Here is a 21161-nt window from a genome sequence, read left to right on the forward strand (position 1 = left end):
GGTAAAGACCACATAAAGGTAAGCACATGGGAACTTGTGGCTCTAACCTAGGCATCTTATATCCTAGCTTTAGAGCAGAGAACTACTCTAGTCCCCAGTTCTTTGTGGGGATGGGGCTCCCAATATCTTACCAACCTGGAGGTAAGGCAATACGGCAGAGGAATTTAGGTTTTCAAAACCAAGGACAAGTCTTTTAATAATGCCCTTCCATATTGCAAGCTCTTGTACTCCCTTTAAAGCTCAGCACAAGTATCTCCTCCTTGGCTGGGCGCGGTGGCTCACGCCTGTAATCCTAGCACTCTGGGAGGCCGAGGCGGGTGGATCATTTGAGCTCAAGAGTTCGAGACCAGCCTGAGCAAGAGTGAGACCCCGTCTCTACTAAAAATAGAAAGCAATGATCTGGCCAACTAAAATATATATAGAAAAAATTAGCCGGGCATGGTGGCGCATGCCTGTAATCCCAGCTACTCGGGAAGCTGAGGCAGGAGGATTGCTTGAGCCCAGGAGTTTGAGGTTGCTGTGAGCTAGGCTGACGCCACGGCACTCACTCTAGCCTGGGCAATAAAGTGAGACTCTGTCTCAAAAAAAAAAAAAAAAAAAAAAAAAAAAAAAAAAAAGAAAAAAAGAAACAAGTATCTCCTCCTTGTTAGAACATTCTCTATCTCTCCTCTTTGCCTTCCTCTTACCTGTGCTGTCTCATTGTACTTTGTATGCACACCTACTATCACATCACGGTGCACATGTAGCCTTGCAATTGAGCTTATGTAGTTTTCTCCCCCATTTGACTGCAGACTTCTTGAGGGTATGGACTATTTTGTCCATCTCTGCATCCTCAGTACCTAGCATAGAGTCTGACATAAGGTAGGTACCAATAAAGAGAAAAAGTTTGAATTGAATACCCAAAGCCAAATTATAATTATTAAAAATAATTTGTTATAAAATATATCTATTTAATTGCAGAACATTTTCAAAATGCATCAAGTAAAAAGAAATATAACATTTGTTTACAAATCTGAGATTATATTCCACATAGGGCATTTCAGTCTGCTTTTCTAATTATCATCATTATTTCATTATGTTGTAACTCTAACAAAATGATTTTTCTAATTGCTGTGATAAAGATATTGGTGATTACTAAGCATTCCATTTTTCCCTCTGTATTTCCTGTCCCCTTTGCAGGTAGGTAGAGCTTCATGATTATTTATTGCCAATGGGCATAGGAAGAAATGACAAAAGTCATTTCTGGGACAATGAATGGAAGAACTTGCATGTGTGTCCATCAAATGTATTCCTTTTTCTGCTGAATAACTGGGGACATTCTGTGGTAGATTTTTCATTAGCCTTTGTCTCTGAATTGTCATGTGGAGCTGGGACTTCTGTTACTCCCTGTTGGATAGGGAGCACAAGTGAGAAATATATCTTGTTTTGGTAAGCCACTGGGATTTCCAGGTTAATTTATTATGATAGAATACCCTATCCTATCCTCACTAATATAGGTACATAGAATACTATTTTATGGATATACCATGTATTAACAATTTCCTATCGACGGTATTTCAATTGTTATTTTGCTAATATAACCAATGTTGTGATGATTATCATTATATTTAAGTCTTTGTGGAAATTCATGATTATTTTCTTAAGAGACATTCCTAGAAACAAAATTACTGAGTAAAAAAATTTGGAGATTTTTACAGCTTTACTATATCTTGCAAAATTTCCCTCCAGAAAGATAATGCCAATTTATAGACTCATTATCAATATATACAAGTGCTAGTTTTCCTATGTATCACCAAACTGGGTATCATTCTTTAGAATATTTGCAAATTTGATACATAAAAACTATATTGGTTTCAAATCTGATTTGTTTTAGTAACAAGATGTCCTTAATATTGACATATTTTCATTGGAGCTGTTTCTTAATGCTTCTTGGTTTCTTGAGCCCAATTAACTTAAAACTGGAGGTAGAACCTATTCAGTACAATAACTTTTGGAAATACATTAGAGATAAATTTGTCAATATAAGTTGTGTCTCAAGGACTTATGTTAAGGCAACAATAAAATAATTGAGTCATTGAATTTTTGCTGGGATTTTTTTTCTTTTGTTCTATCTAGACATTTATTCCTGCACTATGAGAAAAAAATAATATGAAACTGGTGATTTCTTGAAATATTTTACAGATTCTAGGAGAGCTCATTTCTGTAGCTTCTGCTCATGAAAAAGTAAAAATATCCCTGACTTCCCACTGTATCTTATCCCAATGATTTAAGGAACAATAAACCTTGAAATAATGGAGAGTCCAAAAATGGATATATTCCCATTAAAGAAAGAGGTCACAATGGAACTGTGTCCGCAGTGCCTAGCACATAGTAAGTATTCACTAAGTGCTTGGATAAAGAAAGAAAGGAAAAAAAATAAAGGAGAAAGGAAGAGAAAGAAAAATAATGTCATATATTTGTAACAAGAAGGGAATGGAGACATCATTCTATATAAACCCTTTATTTGAAAGTCAACTCAAAGTAATGAAATGGGTTCTTCAAGGCCCCAAGCTCATAGCTAGGAAATAGAGTGAGACACAAGCCCAAGTCTTTTAGCTCCCATCCAGAATGGTTGTTATTTATATGCCACCTAAGTAAATTTGGATGAGAAACATTCACTCAATATTTATCGAACATCTACACAGGAGTCAGTGGTAGATACTGTGAGCCTACAGGAGTCTCATGATCAGCAAGGGAGACTGATGTGAAGTCAAACAAGATCTATTATAGAGGCCCATGAAGGATGGTGTTTAAAAAGCCAAGGGAATAGAGAAAGCATTCCAACTGGGGCACTTGGGAAGTTTCTTTGAGGAGTTGACTTTTGTGTTGAGTTTCCAAAAATTAGTAAGATTTCAATAGCAAGAGGAGGAGAAAAGAGATATTTTTTAAACTAAGAAAATGATAAACATAAGGAAAACATTTGAAAATAATACACATGGAAAATTAAACATTCTATTTTAGGAAGACAGTGGAGCTCAGTGTCTAAGACCTGGGTTTGAGTGCTAGCTATGTTACTGTTTTATGACCTTGTAAGTTGGTTGAATTAATCAGTTCAGTTCAAATGAACAACTTGACTTTTCCCCCAGTAAACTCTGTTGTGGTTTCACATTGTAGAAGCAGAGTTTTATTTCCTTAAGTAGATCTAAATATTAAAAAAAACTCCCCAAAATATGACTACTTTACAACAATGATTTGTGGACAATTTTTTTTGTTTCTCTTCCTCTCAAAGAAATTGATAGTAGCAAAATCTATTCCATTTATTTATAAGACCATTTCCTACACATAAGTGGCTGCACATTAACTGAAAAAAAAAAGATAGAAACAAACCCAATAGAATAGATTCTGAGAAAATGCATGTAATTTTCATTAAATAATGTGGAAACAGTCTTTAATGCTAGCAAATCATAAGAAGAGAAACTATGTGTTTTTAAATTTAGGAAGCTGAACAAAATGTGTTTAAATGATAAATTGGAACTGAATTTTTAAAAATTTAACAATATTTTTCATTATAGTCATGCACAAGGTACTGAGGCAATACTAATTTTGATTAATTTTGTGTACCCAGATATTTGGTCAAACTTTATTCTGAGTATTTCTGTGAGATTTCTTTTTGATGAGATGAACATACAAATCTGTAAACTGAATAAAGCAGATTGCCCTCTCGAATGTAGGTAGACCTGAATAAAACAAGAAGACTGACCCTCTACTAAGTAAAAGAAATTTCTCCTGCCTGATGTCTTTCCACCTGGGAAATCATTTTTTCCCACCTTTGGACTGAAACTGAAACATTGGCTTTTCCAGGATCTCAAGCCTGTGGGTCTTTAGACTGGAACTTACACCATCAGCTCTCCTTTGAACTTTTACTGAAACTACACCATCGGCTCTCCTGGGTGTCTAACTTGTCAACTCACCCTGCAAATCTTCAGGCTTTCTTAGCCTCCATGATCTCTTGAACCAATTCCTTGTAATCAATCAATCAGTCAACTCTCTCTCCATATATATGTGTGTGTGTGTGTGTGTGTGTGTGTGTGTGTGTGTTAAATGTATGTATCTCCTGTTTCTCTGGAGAACCCTGACAAATACACTAGCTTTCCTCATTAATCACTAATATATATAAAAAAGGATTTATCTCCAAAGCTCTTGGTCTTAACTAGAAAATATGCCCATAATATGCGACAGCTAAATATAACTAAGCCAAGCCTGGACACCAAAACTTTCATAAATTGTTACTTCTTTAATAGTGTTTTCTACTAAAGACTACACATATTACAAACTTATTTACTTGCAACTTCCTAGTAGTTACTGCAGATTAAAAGCTCTACCCATCTTGAGTCCAGAGACCTGGGTATAAATTTCAGTTTTGCTGATGATATGCTATGTGATCCTGGACAAGCCTCTTTGAATAGACTCACAGTAGTTTCTGCATACTTAAAATGGAGATTTATAAAATGTGCTTCTGTAGAATTGCTGGGAGAATTTAGTAAATTGATGTATATAGAGCAGACACTGGTGGTACCTGGCCCATCCCCAATTTCCTGTGTGCTTTGCAACCTTCAGAAGATTGTCCTTGGGCACTAGAACTTCATTATCAGTTTGAAGAGCTGGGAGTGCCTGAGAGTTTTACCTCCTCCCCTGGGAATGGCCTGAAGGCAAGGGCTGACTGGTGTGGGATGACAAAAGCCCAGCTTCTTTGCCTGAGGTGGCATAAACTTCAGTGTAATTTATTCTCTAGTATTTCCCTTAGGAGCAGGCTGAGGCTGAGACTTCACCTGAAATTTCACCCTTTTGAGGCTTCTTCCACTTCCTGTCCTGCTCCCCCCCCTTACTCTTTTCTCCTGGGAGAATTTTCTTAATAAATCCCATATACTCAAATTCTTGGCTCAGAGTCTGCCTCTGGGAGAACCTGACCTAGGACAGTCTATGAGTGAAAGTGCTTTGTAAACTATAAATAGGGGGACCATATGTCCTGGTTGCCTATGACAGTCCTGATATATGCCTGTTGTCCTGGTGTATTTATTAATAGCACCTCCTTTCACATGCAGAAAGGTACATTTTATGGCTACCTTTAGTATAAAGCACTCCAGGGATGCTTGATAAAATAGGAAGTAAAAATAATGATAATGACTGAACTCAGTCAAGCAACTAATTCACCTAATTTCTCCTCAATCAATGAGATGTTTGACTAAATTGGCATCACAATTTCAAGATGAGTGCTGTGATTTTTCTAAAATAACATTTAGAATGTGATGTGCTTATTACCTATAGGATGGATATGAGAATATGCTTTAAATGTGAATACTGGTAAAATTACCCTAATAGTAAAATTACTTAAAGATGTAAAAGTAGCACAGATTACAATGAATCATTATTAAAACTATATAATGTGTGTAAAATGAAATCTATTAAAAGAACAAAGTCACCAGTAATTATATTAATAGCTATGGTAAAGATTTTTCTTATTCTCAACATTCTCAGGTTTTACTTATAAATAGGTCTTTTGATGTCTTAAAGCCATGGGCCATTCCCACAAGAAAATAGAAGGTATATTTGTGAGGTGGGCCAATGTCTTGAGTCTCTGCGTAGATGTTTGTTTTGCTAGTTGGAGAGGCTGAATTGACAGCTAAGATCTTAACAGTATTCAAGATAGGCTTTTATTAGTTGGGAAATATGACCCAGGTTTTAAGATGTATCTATATGCAAGATAAAGGAACTCCTTCTCTATCACACATATGCCTACATTAGGTGGTAAATAGGTTTAACTACTGACAGAAGACTGTTTCCAGAAAATATAGATGATTGGTGGTCCTCAAGCAATTGAATGAGCCTAGAAACTTGTGTTTTGCCCTGACCCAGCCAATTGTAAAGAAACACATTTGCTGAAGCAGATACTTCAAATCCTATCTTGTGAGAATTTATATGTGGTCATCCACACTCAAAACATTTGAGTTTTATTTACAGAGTAGCCCATTACCTTTCCAGTTTCAGTCTTTCTGAAAGTAATATTTGTGTGTACCTACATTGATGTATCAACATTTTTCCCAACTTATGGGCTGAGTTAAGGGTACATTGCATTTCTTTCAAATTGTCTTAAAGATCTAGGACAGAAGGATTACCAGCATTTCCTATCATTTAGCTATTATCCTCTAAATTTCATTAAGGCAGATTGCCTAAGTCTCATTACAATATAGGAATTTGTGCTAAGTATTTTAAGTAAACAGTTATAATTATGAAAAAGAAACCTTATTATGTCTTCTCCAGCAATTATTAGCCTCAATATTGGTAAAATTATGACTTACTAATGAGGTATTTATTTATTCAAAAAGGCTTCAACAATTTTGCAATGATCACCTACTGCAAGCCGGGCACTATACTGGAGCTATAGCAGTGAATATGATGGATAAAGTCCCTGTCCTCATGGAGCTCAGTCAACAAAATATGCCCAATAAGACTTTTGCTCTGTGATTATGCTTTGTCAATGTGTATGTGTTTAAGACTTAGTGGGGTTAATTTCAATTGAAAAATTATAATCAGACTAATTTATTATGAGATGATAACTGGATAGTCTTTTCTACAGAGACTATTTTTAAGTCCTGGCCTGAGTGTGGTGTTCTGATAGAAAAGCTAGTGTTTTATTCATTGCTGACATGCTTGTTTTTAGTCTTACACCTCCAGTGTAGACTATGTTATATTAATAGTTAGCAATTAAAAAAACATCAGCATCATGGGCTGAGACAATTCTCATCTGACAAATAAAGCTCTTCTATATCAACCTATGTGGAAGATACTTTAAATCCAAAACCCTGGGAGAAAAAGATACAAGCCTGATTTTTACCAATCTCTGATTGGATGATGGTAAAATATTGTTGATACAGTTTCCAAAAGATGTTACTAATGGAAGAACATAGATGAAGAGTACAAAGGGCCTCACTGTATTATTTCTTATAACATCTTGTGAATATATACTTATCTTAAAATAAAAAAGTTTAATTTAAAAAAGAACGGGCTAGTAACTAGAATGAGAAGAATCCCATCCTTTGTCCACCGAAAGCCCTATCCTATTTTGTATTTTTACAGATAGTAGCATGTAAGAACAATAGCTATGATGATTTTTTTTCATCAGCTTGGATATGAATGACCTGATTATGATGACATATAACTTAAGAATTGTACCTATAAGTGTAAGGATTCTAAATGGAAATATATTTCTTAAAAGCATCTTTTTTTTTTTTTTGAGATAGAGTCTCACTCTGTTGCCCAGGGTAGACTGCAGTGGCATCAGCCTAGCTCACAGCAACCTCAAACTCCTGGGCTCAAGCAATCCTCCTGCCTCAGCCTCCCAAGTAGCTGGGACTACAGGCATGTGCCACCATGCCCGGATAAATTTTCTATATATTTTTAGTTGTCCAGTTAATTGCTTTCTATTTTTTTAGTAGAGACAGGGTCTCACTCTTGCTCAGGCTGGTCTCGAACTCCTGAGCTCAAACGATCCACCTGCCTCGGCCTCCCAGAGTGCTAGGATTACAGGCGTGAGCCACCACGCCCTGCCATTAAAAGCATCTTCTTTGAAACCATGAATGCCATGCAACTCATTTGCTTAGTCTCTAGAGATTGAGGTCATGAATTTACTTCTCACTTAGGTTCTTTATATTAATATTTATACTAATTTCTGACCATAGATACCCCATCCTCCTTCCTTCTTTGTCAATTGTCTGGCAAATGTGTGCTTTTAATCATAAGAGAGAATGGGTAGGAGAATGAGGAAGAAGCATAGCTTCACAACTTGGAGGATCAGGAGTGTTGCTTTTATTTGTGCAGATCAATGTTTTTATAATACTAAAGGGGTTTGTTGAACTGTATAGCCTAGTGCTTATACTTTAAACATTGTCATTGGAGAACAGGACTGAATCTTCTGCTTCTAAAAAGGTGTCTATCAAAATGGTATTTCATTAGTCTCCCAAGTTAAACAGTCATAAACTACAAAAGAATCAGGTGATGTAACACAGAATATATACTCAGTAAATGATTGTTGAGTTAATTATTGTTGCATAAAACACAAAATAGAGAAGATTCAGCCATTCTAGTAATTAAGCTTGATGGAGCTTACATTCCAGTGAACTAAGATGATTAATATGCAAGTTAATGACTAAACCACATAGTATCACATAATAAGATGAATGATGAAGTGGATAGTTGCTGCATTAGATTTTCAGGGAAATACATAATTGAGAACGTGGTATTTATCAAGACCTAAATGGTGAAAAGGAAAAAGCCATGTGAAGATAATGGGGGGAAAGAAACACCTACAGTCATAGGGAAGAGAAATTTCAAGTCCTTGAGGTGAGACAGCTTGACTCACCTCAAGGACTTGAAATTTCTCTTCCCTATGACTGTAGGTGTTTGTTTCCCCCCATTATCTTGAGGCATACTAAAACAATGTGGCTGTGAAATATTGAGCAAGCAGTAGCACCAGATGATTCAGGACTTCATAGTCTCTGGTGAACAGTCTGCCTTTTATTCAGAAAGCAACAGGAAGCCATTGGTAGCTTATAAATAGAAAGATGACATAATGTGAATTGGTTTCTCTGTTAGGGGTTGGAATGCTATATGCATTGTCTTTATTGTTGAGGCTCCTGACCTTTCTTGGCTAGAAAACACCAGGGCCATGAGAGATAGTTATACTCTACTCTTATGTTGGTGGTAGGCAGACACATTTAGCAGTACAGTTTCCATGAGAGGGCAGTATATTGCACAGACCTGACTTCTTAACCGTTATTTTAAGAATCAATTGATTCATCAGCTGGGAATCGAAAATGGTTCCCTAGACTAATCTATGCTTAGGCCCAGGTAACAGGATACTTCCAAGAAGTATGTCGCAGAACTTTTGAAATAAACATTATGTTGAGAATTATTTGCCATTTTTTATAGCACTTTTCACCATAATTGTAATAAGGTTGGTCTCTACATCCTGAAGCCTAAGATAGGTTTCCCAGACAAAACTATGCTGAGACCCAGCCAACTTGGTATTTCCAATACTTGGTACTGGAGCTTTTGTAGAACCCATTATTTTAAGTATCATTCCACCATTGTTTCACCATTATTTTAAGAATCATAGCACTTTTCACCATTAGTGTATGCATCCTTCATTGGAGTTGAATTGTGTGAGAGTCAGCAAGTGCAGGTCCTTTGTCAGTTGTGTGTTTTATTTGATTATCACCAGAGATGAGATGGGCGTACTTTTCCCCATTATTTTAAGAATCATTTGATTCATTGGATGGGAATCGAAAATGGTTCTCTAGACTAATCTATATTTAGGCCCAGGAACTGGGTATTTCCAAGAAGTATATCGCAGAGCCTTTGAAATAACCATTAAGTTGAGAATTATTTGCCATCTTATTTATTTATTTAATTTATTTATTTCAGCTTATTATTCACAGTAATTGTATTAAGTTTGGTCACTGCATCCTTAAGCCTAAGACAGTTTTCCCAGAGAAAATGATGCTGAGGTCCAGCTAACTTGGTATTTCCAATACGTGGTAAAAGAGCCTGTGAAGTACCCATTATTTTAAGTACTATTCCACCATTGTTTCACCGTTATTTTAAAAACCATAGCACTTTTCATCAATAGTTTAAGAATCCTTCATGGTAGTTGATTTCTGTGAGAGGTGGCAAGTGCAGGTCTTGTATCAGTCCTGTGTTTGATTTGATTATCGCCAGAGATGAGAAGTGGCATTTTAGTGAAAGGTGAAAAGTGCGGATCCTGTTTCAGTCTTTAGAGACTTAAGTTATTTTAAGAATCATTTGATTCATCAGCTGGGAATCAAAAATGGTTCTCTAGACTAATCTATGTTTAGGCCCTGGTAACTGGGTATTTCCAAGAAGTGTATTGCAGAGCTTTTGAAATAACCATTATGTTGAGAATTATTTGCCATTTTTAAGAGCACTTTTCACCATAATTGTAATAGCGTTGGTCTCTATATCCTGAAGCCTAAGATAGTTTTCCCAGACAAAACTATGCTGAGGCCCAGCTAACCTGATATTTCCTATACTTGGTGCTAGAGCGTTTGAAAAACCCATTATTTTAAGTATTATTCCACCATCGTTTCACCATTATTTTAAGAACCGTAGCACTTTTCATAGTTAGTTTAAGCATCCTTCGTTGGAGTTGATTTCTGTGAGAGGTGGCAAGTGCAGGTCTTGTGTCAGTCTTGTGTTTGATTTGATTATCGCCAGAGATGAGAAGTGTGCATTTTTGTGAGAGGTGAAAAGTGCGGATCCTGTTTCAGTCTTTAGAGACTTAAGTTATTTTAAGAATCATTTGATTCATCAGCTGGGAATCGAAAATGGTTCTCTAGACTAATGTATGCTTAGGCCCAGGCAACTGGATACTTTCAAGAAGTATCACAGAACTTTTGAAATACCCATTTTGTTGAGAAGTATTTGCCATTTTTTATAGCACTTTTCACCATAATTGTAATAAGGCAGGTCTCTACATCCTTAATCCTAAGATAGTTTTCCCAGAGAAATCTATGCTGAAGCCCAGCTAACTTGGTATTTCCTATAATTGGTACTAGAGCCTTTGAAGAACTCATTATTTTAAGTATTATTCCACCATCTTTTCACCATTATTTTAAGAGTGGTAGCACTTTTCACCATTAGTGTATGCATCCTTCATTGGAGTTGAATTGTGTGAGAGTCAGCAAGTGCAGTTCCTTTGTCAGTCCTGTGTTGGAATTGATTATCACCAGAGATGAGAAGGGCACACTGTTCACTGTTATTTTAAGAATCATTTGATTCATCAGATGGGAATCGAAAATGGTTCTCTAGACTAGTCTATGTTTAGGCCCAGGTAACTGGATATTTCCCATAATTATGTTTCCAAAAAATGATTTCTCCAAATACAATGACTATTATATGACCTCGTAGGCACATACAAGTACCCAAGTTCCTTGTGTCTTAATTTGAATACATGAGTGGAAGACTTCTTAATTTGAATAAATAACAAAAGGAAAAGAAAGTTTCATCTGTATATTGAGTCATACCCTGTCACTAGTCATCACCACATTAATGGGTGGGTTGATTTAATTCAAATTCCCTTTTAAATATGTTGGATGACTCATCTCTCTTCTGAGTAATTAGTTTGCCTCTTGAGACTTCCCTTTCTACAATACACATGTGTCAGTTCAGGAGTGGGATATCATAAATAAGAACCTCTTTTTGTCAGGTTTACTGGGGCAGAAATGTACCATAAGCACATTTTGCAAGATGTTAAGCCATACGAAAAATCATGGTGCAGTGCAGAATTGATCACATTTTAAGTATCTTAAGCATTTAATTTAGATTTAATGAGACAGTTATTATAAAGGATTACATATCTTCTGTCTATTACATGAAAGTATCTAGAAATTGGAAAGAGATGTTTCAAAGTTTTCTTAGTATGCTTTATCCTCTGGCAAGTGCAAAGACTCTTTCAAGTGTCTTTAGTTTTTGTTTTTGTATTGTATTTGGTTTATTGCAGTGATTTTCCAGAGCGAAATGAATGCTCAAATTCAGGTTTCTTTTTAAGCCTATCTGTTGTCTCTTCCTTCCCACTCATCCCCAGTCCTGACCTCCATCACATGGGAATTAATAGAGGTTTTCTCTTGAATCAAACAATTAAAAAATATTCATTAAGCACATTTCTATGAAAAAAAAACTGTGGTGATATTTTACTTGCTTGAGAGAGGTTTAAAGTAACCTTAAGTGCAGTAGAAGCTAGAATATTTAAATATTGGTTGCTAGATTGAAAACCTAATATGAAGATCTACTGTGCACAACCTACTGTGAAGCAGGAGGACTGAGTTTGCCAGGGTTCTGGGGTGAGCTGGGCCTGGAGGGGGCAACTTCCTGGCAATGCTGTGCCTGGTGGTTGGCTTCCTCCAGCCCTCATCCACTTGCAGTTCGTCTTCCTCTCTAGCCATGCCCTCATTCTGCCTCTTACGGAAAGGAAAGAAAGAAATGTGGGCAACCAACTTTTGAGCGCATACTATGTACCAGGACTTTTACATCCCTATCATCTCATTCATTCCTCAGAATTAGCTTTGAAAAGTAGGGTTAATCTCTACTTTTCAAGTGTAGAAACTGAATGAAGTGACTTGCCCAAAGTCTCAGAGTTAATTTATAGAAAATTAGAGCTTTCAATTCAGATGTGTCTGCCTCCAGAAGCTGTATTTTTAACTACTGAGCTTTGCTGCCTGTCCTGGGAACCTGGATCCCCACCTTTCCCAGCCCTGGACTCTGTGTGCTTCATTTTGATTTGTCAACCTGCCATACTCTTCAGTCATTCCTGATCTCCTTTCTTCCCTGGTTGTCTCTGCTTCTTCTTGGATCTGGATTACTATGTTGCTCTACTCTGGTAATGTGCCAGTGCTCCCTATTGATCCATTTGCTACAGGACCATAGTGACCCCACCATCCACAAAGGAACGAGCTTCTGTCACTGACACATAGCTAGTCATTATAACAGTAGACTAATGAAATAGTTCTCAATTTCATTTTCTCATGCATACAGCTATATGTAGTTTTAAATTAGCCAGTCCAGGGAATAGCACTGTTTTGTGGCAGAGGTCATGGGGGGTGATATTACCATTGATTAGAGAGAACATACCTGCCTAGGAGGCTGGAGTGAAAAACATGTGAAAAAGAAGATAATAATTTGGGGAAGACTTTTAGCCAGTGACTTTTGAGGAGAGAGAGCTTGGCCGATGAGCTGAAAGAAAGGGCTTTATCTGTGCTCTCATGCATAGGGCAATAGTATCTGAGAGTTTCTTTTGGCTGTAGCCAAAAGAAAAAAAAAGACTTTTCAAAGAATTAATATTGACAAATAATTGTTTTATGTTAATTTAATGTCTTAGTACACCTCAGTGTCATGAAAGTTTATATGATGTGCAACATGGGAACAAATGCTAGCTGGTTTAATATAAAAGACACATGCTGTAGTTTGGATGTTTGTACCCCCAAACCTCATGTTGAAATTTGATCCCCAGTGTTGGAGGTGAGGCCTAATGGAAGGTGTTTGGGTCAATGGTGCATATTCCTTATGACTAAATTAATGCCCTCCCGGCGTGGAAGGTGAATGAGTGAGTTCTCCCTTTTATCAGTTACAGTGAGAACTGGTTGTTAAAAAGAGCATGGCACCTCCTCTATCTCTCTCTTGCTTCCTCCTAACCATGTGATCTAGCACATTCTGACTCTGCTTTGCCTTCCACTGTGAGTGGAAGCTCCCTGAAGCCCTCACCAGAAGCAGATACTGGTACCATGCTTCTTGTATAGCCTGCAGAAGTGTGAACCAAATAAACCTTTTTTCTTTATAAATTATGCAGCCTCAGGTATTCTTTTATAGCAACACAGATTGACTAAAACAACACATATTAAAGAAAGCAGGGTATTGCTAATAGCCATAATCTAGGATATATTGTATTTATGTACTTGAAAGGAATACTTCAATCTGTGAAAAAACTCAATAATCCCATATCTTCTCTAGCTAGGTTGAATCAGAGAATCTTAAAGCTAGTGGGTTAGTGTGGTTGCTGCTTCCTGAACCATTTGAATCTTGTATTTTAAATAAATACCACCACACTCTTTTTATTACATTTGTCTCCAAGGTAAACATCTCCACAAAATTGCCATATAAATAATTTCTAGGTGTTGATAAGACCAGTGCCAAGTTGGTCAAAATAGGAGCAAAAGACCAAGGAAACAGATAGATACTTGAAACACAGGTATTCACAAAGGGACTTTTTGGCCCTGCCCTTAACTCATGCAATGTTAATTCCATCAACAAATATGTCTTAGAGGTAGTGGGAGCAATGTGTGACTAAGAGCCCAAAATTTAGATGCATACCTGCGTTATATCCCAGCTTTGCCATCTGCTATGGCAGGTTATGTCACCTCTTTATGCTTTTGGTTTTCCTCATCTTTTAAATGGGGACAATAATAGTACCCACCTATTTGTCTTTGAAATCAAACAATCTTGGGATTGAATCTCAGATCTGCCACATGATATTTATTTAAACTTGGGGAAGCTACTATTTAACCTTAGGCTGCTTCTTCATCTGTAAAATTAGGAAAATAATAGAATGGTTGTCATAGGACTTTTGTGAGAATCCAAATAAATAATACATGTAAAGCCTTAGCATAGATCCTGGCAAGGAGTGAATACTAAATATTTGGATACAATTGTTATTGATACTTAATGCCAATCCACTATATTACCACTGATTTGTGTGTGTGTTTTCTTATTTAATACTCTACTCCTCCCCCCCAGTAAAAGATCTATGAGGATGGTACTGGGATTAAAATACTCATTCTACAGATGAGAAAACTGAGGCTTATAGAGGTTAAGTGAATTGCACTAAGCCTCACTAATGCCTACTAAATGATATAGCTGGAAATTCAACCCAAGTCTTCTAACTCCAAATATTTTCACCAGTACTACCTCTCTGTTAAATGTAAAATGGTGCTAGGAGGGAGGGAGGGTGGGGGTGGGGAGAGAGACACAGAGAGAAGCTGTCAGGGGACATATTCTTTTATCTGATTCTCAATTATCCTTTATTTTTTCAAAGTAGGATAGTACTGTATTTAGAATTTCTTCCCAAGACAATGAGTAAATTATTCAAAGAGTTGGTGCCTCCTGTAGGTCCCAATCACAGTTTAAGTGAATATATATTATGCATAACACTTTTGTGGCCTCAGTTCTATATACAACTCATGGTCTGTAAAAACATTTAGTTGAACTACTAGAGCATATGAGTAACTTGGTCTGTGTTCTTAGCCTCCAGGTTGATGTTTTTCACCACCTTTAGTGTTAGACCTTCCAAAGAGGAAGAGTTTCTCTTAGGTGGTAAATCTGTTTAAAAGTAGGACTAATACTGGGAACATTTCTGAACAACATTTTAGGCAATTATGTTGCAGGCGGGTCCTGGACTCCTCTGAATTATTTTGAACAGATCTATGTCTCTCTGATAGAAATCACCAAAGTGTGATTCAAGTAGCCATTTCCACTTGTGTTGTGGCTGCCATGAAATAATAGTCATTGGAATCAAGGACATGTAGCCCAAACCCAGGTCCATACCCTGTTAGCTAAGAGATCATGAAAAATTCCTTGTCTTTTCAGAACCTCATGTTTTCCCCTTATATAAAAAATATGGAAATAATATTTGTCTCAGGGGGCTGTTGTGAGGCTTAAAAGAAATCTTGGGTATAACAAGGGCTTTCATGTTGAGGCATTTTTGGAGGCCTGGATGGACCTACAAGAAGTTTACTTGCAAGACGAACTGAGAGGCCTCCTAAAGGTGGAGACACCTACCTAAGGAAGGGTAAGAGAAAGAGACAATAAGACATATCACAAATCTGGCTAAGGGTCATGAGCCTGTATGAGAAGGAAAAGGAGGATTCTGAGAACAGCACTCATGACCTGTCATTAGGACTGGCCCTGGACCAACCCAATGAACCTAGGGCAGAGGTCTGAGGCTAGGGCAGAGGTGACTTCCAATGAGTGCATAAAAAATAAAAGAATGATCTTAAGCTTTTAAGACTTTATATTTTTTTTTATTATTATCAGTTCAGATACTTGGCTATAAATAATAGAAAAACCAACTAAAGATGGCTTGGTTCCCAGTGGTTCTCTCACATTTGAGCATGCACCAGAATTTCCTGAGGGCTTGTTAAATCCCAGAGTGCTGGCCCCTACCCCCAAGAGTTTCAGATTCAGTAGTTTTGGAGTCATACCAAAGAATTTGCATTTGCAACAGGTCGATGTAGAGTTGAAAAAATATTGGCTTAAACAATAAGATGATGGTTATCTCGCACAATGTGATATCTCAAGGAAAAGAAGCCCCATGGTCATCTAAGAGTTCAATCATATTTTTAAATGCATAGATTTTTTTGATCTTTTACTGTGCCATTCTCAGTATAGTAGCTTTGCCTTAGGTTAGCTCTCCTCACAGGTACAAGATGGCTGCTGCTATATAGACATCATATCCAGGCAGAGTCCAGTGGAGGAAGAGGGGCTGCCTCTTGCTCCGTATTTCTCTTGTTAGTAGAAGTTTTCCAAGAAATTCCTTAGCTGACTTCTCCTTATTGGCAGAACTGTTTCAAATCTTCATTGCAAATCCAAATCCTAGCAAGGAAAATGGGTCATGGTGATCATTTAGAATACCATCAGGATTTTCCCGTTGAGCTGGAGAGAGTCTTTTCTCTCCTGAATCACATTGGGGAGGGATGTCTGCTTCAACAAAATCAGGACTGCCAGTAAGGAAAACAATGCAAATGGTGCTGATTATGCAATTGATGATGTCTGCTATAGAGATGTCAGCAATTTGGGGGCTGAAAGGAAGTCACCAGGGTCCATGACATCAAAACTGAAAGCTTTTTTTCGCCACAGAAATTGGCAGCATCTTCATTAGTCTTTGTATCTTCATTTTACAGCAATAGCTGTGGCAGTTCCCTTGGTGATATCTGGCAGCTTAGCCCCTACTTTGGACATTGTTACAGGAGACATCACTATATGGAGCCAAGTTACCAAATGACAATGTCTGTAGTAGCTCCAGGTGCCAGGTGTCTGTATTTAATTTTGATGACCTGCCAGGTTTAAGAACTACTGATATAGAGGTTAGAAAACCACGCTGCTCAGAGGTGGATCTTCCTCAGAAGAACAGTGTGTGTGTGTATGTGTGTGTGTGAGGAGAGAGAGAGAGAGAGAGAGAGAGAGAGAGAGAGAGAGAGAGAGACTGACAGGGAGATGGAGAGACAGAGAAACTAGAGGCTAGCTGCTTTACCACGCAGCTTTAAACAGGGCAGCCACTCTTATATGTTAATTTTATAGGTCTACTCCGTAGAATTTCCTTTGAAGAAAGGGTTCCATGGCTTGAATAAAAAAATAATTTGAAAACCAGTAATTGCGTGTGTCCCATCTGATTTTTGACCACTTGCTGCCTCAAGTTCGAAGAGGAAGAAGAGATAGGAGGGAAAAAGAGAGAGGTCTTCATCCACTTAGAAGAGAAAGGGAAAGAATTAATGCTACCTGGACTGGGAAAGATAAATAGCATTTATTGAATAGTCACAGTAACAGCCTGTCATTTTACTCATAGTCATTAGTAGGTTTCAGTCATGATAATAACAGTAACAACACCTGACACTTTCTGAACACTGTCAGGCCCTGCCCTAATACCATTATAGGTAGTATCTCATGTCATTTTTTTCACCAAGCTAATGAGGCAGATGAAGCCAAGAGATGCGATAGGAGCTGTAAGTGTGAAAGCTGGAAATAAACTCCAGGGGTCTCCTTCAATAGTTTACACTCATAACCATTCTATTCTGCTTCTTGTGAGGGAGGTATTAATATTTCCAATTTATAGGTATGGAAATAAAGACTTAGAGGTTAGGTAATTTTGCTAAGGCCACACAATATGTAAGGAGCAGAACAGGAATGGAATTTCTGTTTGTCTGACTTCAGAGCACCTCACTCCTTTCATTCATTCATTTGCTCATTCAAAGGATGTTTATTCAGTAGCTCGAACGTGTGAGGACCTATCCCAGATACAGTGTATCCTTTATATTTGTAAATGAAGACCTTAGGGCCCTCCCCTGTAATTGTCATTGATTAGAATGAAGGTAGAGACAACAGCATGATATAAGGAAACCTTCTTACATGTAAGAGCCTTTGACAGGAAATTTGACAGGAAATTTTATCATGCAGGAAAACTGAAATGATTTTGAGACTGTATATATGAGTGCTGAGGGAGAATTTGTGATGCCCCTCAAAACGGATTTGACATGTTTGGTATTTTTAATGGAAGAATGATTCTCATTTTTAAATATAATTGTAATTCTGTTTAATATATTTATATTTACATCATTGTTTGGAGGCTACTGCTCCTATATGTAGAACATGAGGATTTTCTTATTGATTTCATGCCTGAAATAAATAATGTAGTATGAACAACCTCTGGAAAGTCTAAACATCTAAAAATGCTGTCTTTGATCTCCATGTGAATATGCAGTCTTACTAAGCATTTTTTGGTAAATGTTAGCAATTACTGGTGGCTCCTCTCTGTTGTCATGGCCTCTTGTGCAATCAGGACTATGCAAACAGAAAAATGCTGTTCTTGGTCATTTCTTTCTGGAAGCACAAGGCAAGTTTGGTCTCTTCAATAAGAACTCAGAATTTAAATGATGACCTCCAGAACTTTCTTTCTTCTTGTACACTTCTTTAGGAAGTTTACAATTCACTTAACCATTGGTATCACTTCCTCTATTATTATTGCATTGTTATTGCTTATTGTTGGAGAGGTACATTGTATAAGACATAATTTTGGGATATACCTACCTATGGAGAGCTTTGAGATAAACTTACACATTTCTTCCATTTAGTTGTTACCGAAAGTTAAGTACTTGTCCCTGAGGCCCAATCAGTGAGAATGAAGAATGAGGACAAGTGGTTTGCGGAAAAGGAAAGAGAAGTTTATTAATTTCCTAGCAAAGGACCACCATCCTGACTTTAAGCAGAAAAACAGAGCTTTTTAAAGGGGTGGGCGTTGGTGGTTGGGCTTGGGTCTATGTGACCAATGTCACATGTCGTGGCTTCAGGCTATCATTCAACTATAGTTAGTGGTTTCGGTTGACCTTTTCTCCTTGTGAAGACCATCTGATGACCTTTGTCCTGACAATTCTGTTGAGCCATCTCCTGTGGTTTAAGATGCTAGAAAAGAAACAACAAAGAATAGTTTCCTGGCCCTTTGATTACTGGCCTTGGGCAGGAATGCAGATTACAATTCCCAAGAAGGGTGGCAGTTTTAAAGAGACAAATCATAAAACATTTTGCCATTTTTTGGATCTTTACCTTTGTTATATAGTGAAAATGAGTTTACTGATACTTTGGCAACAGTAGACTCCTGTGGTGCCGCAGTTTGTGGAAGCACTGGGGTTAAAGGAGAAAACTCCTTTTGATGACCTCAAATGGGTACTCTTATGTTACATTTAACTAGTGAACACATTTTGTCAGAGATTACGGGTTTGGGGATTCGTATGAATGGAAACCCAGCAAGATAATGAGTGTAGAAGCAAAACATAGTTATTATTTTCATGTACAGTTAGTGTTGTTTAAATCTATGATGTATTTATTTTGAAGTTATCAAATATGACTAATAGAAGAACTTGGTATGGCAAACGGACCCTAAGGTGCTCCCTAATGATCCCTGCTTCCTACTGTTCATGTCTGTATAATCACACCCCTGGAGTGTCAGTGTAACTTGCTTCCAACAGATAGAATATAATAAAATGAAGTAACTTTGTAGATATAAATATAATTAAGGTCCCTAATCAGTTGGTTTTGAGTTAACCAAAAGGGAGATTACCCTGAGTGACCCTGAATTAATCAGGCAAAGGCTCTTCAAAGAGAGACTTGGCCCTCCCTGAGGTCAGAGAAACTCTCAAGTGCTGGTCTTGAAGAAACAAGCTATTATGTTGTTAGAGGGCTTATGGAGAGAGCCATGGGGCAAAAACTGCAGATGGCCTTTAGGAGCTGAGTAGCTACCAGCCTATCCCCTTACCAGCCAGAAGCCAGGAAAAAAAAATGGGGACCTTAGTACTTAAATAACAAGGAGATGAATTCTACCATCAACCTTAGGGAACTTGGATGTAGACCTTTTCCAAGTTGAGCCTCCAATGAGACCACAGCTCCAGCTGTCACATGGATTACAAACTGATCAGACCCTGGAGCAGAGGAATCAGCTAAATTGTGCCCATCTACTCTATATAAACTGTGAGATAATAAAAGTGTTGTTTTAAGGCACTGAGTTGTGGTTAATTTTTGGTCAGTAATAGAAAATGAATACACTTGACTTCAAGAGAGTAGATCTAGATGTTTCCTGGGTATTTATTCTAAGAAGATGGTTTGCTATAATAGGAAGAAAAATATCCAGGTTGGATCACTGTGCATTACAGGGTCAGGAATTTGATATTTACTGTATTGGAAATAGACTGCAAATAGAAGCCATCCATGTGCTGTTTTATTCCTAGCTCAGAGAACCACCTACTCTATTTCCCTACATGGTGGCCAGTTTGCAGTTAGGATTCAACTGATGTTAACTAGTTTATAGTTGAAAATGAACTTATTTTCTATATTGACTCTCTCACTAACCCAGATACTTCAGAACTTTCCAATTATTTGTAAATTTAAAGAAATTATATTTTCTCCTCTGTTCTCAACCTCCATTTCCGCCAACCTCATCCATGCCTTTCTGATCTATTTTACCACTTCTCCTTCCTCTCTATTCTTCTTTCATCCACATTGCAGGTTTTGCTGCAATCTGCTTCTCTATCCCCCCTTTCCTTCAATATCCTCCCCCAGTCTCTTTAGCTATACTTAACTTTTCATTATTCCCTGCACACACTGTGAATTTTCATCATTCTATGTACAGGTGGTTCCTTCTGCCAGAAATGCTCTGACTATCCACCCCTTTCTTCCACCTGGCATATTGGTGCTAATTCTTGTGGACACAGCTCAACTGTGTTGCCTTTCCTCTCAGGCTTTTGATTCTCTCCTTCCACCTCCTCCTCCTTTTTTCTTTTCCCTAGAAGCTCCACCTCCAGAGGCAGTGTTAGTCACTACCTCCTCTCATCTCTGACAGCAGTTAGTTCTCATTTCAGTATAAGCAGTTACTATGGTAGTATTATAATTTTTCTTTCTATGTCAAAATCACTGCACCTCCCACCATCTGTGAACAAAGCAAGGGTGCAAAGCTGATCTTTTTCATCTTTGGATTCCACATACCCCAGCACAGTGATGAACACAGAAGCAAAATTCTAAATATGTCTATGACTGATTGAATAAACAGAAACATGTAGAATGTTTAGCTCCAAGATACTGGGATGTCAGGCTGAATCCTACCAACTTGCACAATGAAACCTGCCCCTTGAAATTTTGCAGAGCTCAGGAATCACTAGAAATATGAATGATATACTTTACCAGAAGCTTCCAGAAACCATAATCATGTGATTCCCTGTTTTCTGCCCCTATTTTAGCAATAAAAGATAATAAATGGAAGAAATTATGGCCATGAGAAGGGAGAAGGATCAGTGCTCTTG

The sequence above is a fragment of the Lemur catta genome, chromosome X (genome assembly GCF_020740605.2).
Source record: "Lemur catta isolate mLemCat1 chromosome X, mLemCat1.pri, whole genome shotgun sequence".
NCBI classification, from domain to species: domain Eukaryota; kingdom Metazoa; phylum Chordata; class Mammalia; order Primates; family Lemuridae; genus Lemur; species Lemur catta.